We start from the raw sequence: 2,807 nt of genomic DNA, 5'->3' as shown, positions 1-2,807 counted from the left end.
TGCCCCAAAGTGCCATCACAATGCTCCAATGTGACATCAAAATACTCCAATATGTCCTCAAAATGCTGCAATGTGACATCAAAACACCCTACTGTGTAATCACAACACAGTGTGCCATCAGAGTACAGCAATGTGTCATCACAGGGCAGCAATATGTCATCACCATGCTGAATGTGCCATAACAATGCTCCAATAGGTCATCGCAATGCCTTAATATGGTACTACAATTTTTCATGTCACATCACAATGCTCCAATGTGCCATCATAATGTTTCAAGGTGCCCTCACATCCCCATTGTGTCATCACAATGACCCAATGTCCCATCACAATTCTCAAATATGTCTTCACAATACTCCAGTGTGACATCACAATGCCTCAATGTACAATCAAAATGCTCCAATGTGTCGTCACCTTGCTCAGGGTGCCAACACAATACCCCAATGTGTCCTTACAATGCTCCCATTTGCTGTTACAATATTTCATTTGACATTAGAATGCTCCAATGTACAATCGTAATGCTCTAATATGTCATCACAATGCTCAGTGTGTCTTAACAGTGCCCCAATGTGTCAACACAGTGCTCCAATGTGATATCACAATGCTCCCAATTGACATCACAGTGCTCAGCATCCCATCAAAATACTCCAATTGTGAAATCACAATCATATTGTAGCATTTTGATGGCATATTGGAGCAATATATTGTCACGGGCGGCGGTTGTATTGGCTCATTGGAGTATTGTGATGTCACAAAGGAACACTGAGAAGTCGTAGGTTAGCATTGTGATGGCATATTGAAAAATACAATGGCACATGGGGTGACAGTGTTACATTGGAACATTGTGATGTCCCAAAGGAACAATGTGAATTCGTATTGTAACATTTTGATGACACTACGTAGCAATATATAGGCACATGGGGCAAAAGTATTGGCATACTGGAGCACTGTGACGTCACAATGGAGCATTGCGAAAAGACAAAGGAACATTATGAAGTCATATTGTAACACTGTCAAGGAATATTGGAGCAATATAAGGGCACACAGGGCGATTGTTTAGGCACATTGGAGAATTGGGATGTCACATTGGAGCATTGTGATGTCACCTTGGAGCATGGTGATGTCACAATGGAATATTGTGAAGTCATATTGTAACACTGTCAAGGAATATTGGAGCAATATATAGGCACATAGTATTGTTACCTGGGAGCATTTAATGTCACATTGGAAATTTAGAAGTCCTATTGTAACATTGGGATGGCATATTGGAGCAATATAAGGGCACACAGGGCGATTGTTTAGGCACATTGGAGAATTGGGATGTCACATTGGAGCACTGTGATATCACCATGGAACACTGTAAAGTCATATTTTAACATTGTGATGGCACTATAGTGCATTGTGATGGCACATGGGGCCATAGTGTTGGCACATTGGAGCATTGCAATGTCACATTGGAGCATTGTGAAGTCATATTGGAGCATTGTGATGTCACAATGGAACATTATGAAGTCATATTGTAATATTGTGATGGTACATTGGAGCAATATAATGGCACATGGGGCGATAGTTTTGGCACCTTGGACTTGTGATGTCACGTTGGAGTACTGTGACATCACAGTGCAGCATTGTGAAGTTATATTGTAACAGTGTTTTGGCGCATTGGAGCAGTAGAATGTCACATGTGCAGTGGTGTTGGCACATTGCAGTATTGTGATGTCACATTGTGACATCATGTTGATCCATTGTAATGGCACATTGGAGACATATGATGGCACATGGGGAGATAGTGTTTGCACATTGGAGAATTGTAATGTCACAATGGAACATTTTGAAGTCATATTGCAACATTGTGTTGGCATATTGAAGCCATATAATGGCCTATGTGGCGATAGTGATGGCACATTGGAGCATTGTGATGTCACATTGGAGAACTGTGTAGTCATAAAGTAAGATTGTCATGGCACACTGCAGCAATATTATCGCACATGTGGAGATAGTGTTGGCACATTGGAGCATTGTGATATCACATTTGATCATTGTGATGTCACATTGGAACAATGTTCAATCATATTGTAACATTGTGTTGGCATATCAGAGCAATATAATGTCACGTGGTGCAAAAGCGTTGGCACATTGGATGATTGTGAAGTCAAATTTTACTATTGTGGTGGCACATTAGATTAATATAATGACATGTGGGTCGAAAGTGCTGGCATATTGGAGTAATGTAATTCCACATTTGAGCATTGTGAAGTCACAATGGAACATTGTGAGGTATATTTTAACATTGTGATGGCACATTGCATCAATATAAGGGCACATAGGGCAATAGTGTTGGCACATATGAGCATTGTTAAGTTACATTGCACCATTGTCAAGCCACATTGTAGCATTGTGAAGTCATACAATAAGAATGTCATGTCACATTGGAGCAACATAAAAGCATACGGGGCGACAGTGTTGTCACATTGGAGCATTGTGTTGTTCCATTGGAGCATTGTGACGTGAATATGGAACATTGCGAAGTCATATTGTAACATTTTAATGTCACATTTTAGTAATGGCACATTGGGCGATAGTGTTAGCACATTAGAGCATTGTGATTTCACTTTGGAGCATTATGATGTCACATTGGAACAATGTTCAATCATATTGTAACATTGTGATGGCACATATGAGCATTGTGATGCCCCTTTGGAGAATTGTGATGTCACACTGGAGCAATGTGATGTCACAATAGAACATTGTGAAGTCATACTTAACATTGTGATGGCACCATAGAGCATTGTGATGGCATATGAAGCTAA

Source organism: Nannospalax galili, unplaced genomic scaffold (genome assembly GCF_000622305.1).
Source record: "Nannospalax galili isolate Female #2095 unplaced genomic scaffold, S.galili_v1.0 scaffold907, whole genome shotgun sequence".
NCBI lineage: Eukaryota > Metazoa > Chordata > Mammalia > Rodentia > Spalacidae > Nannospalax > Nannospalax galili.
Note: the sequence above shows the minus strand (reverse complement) of the source record.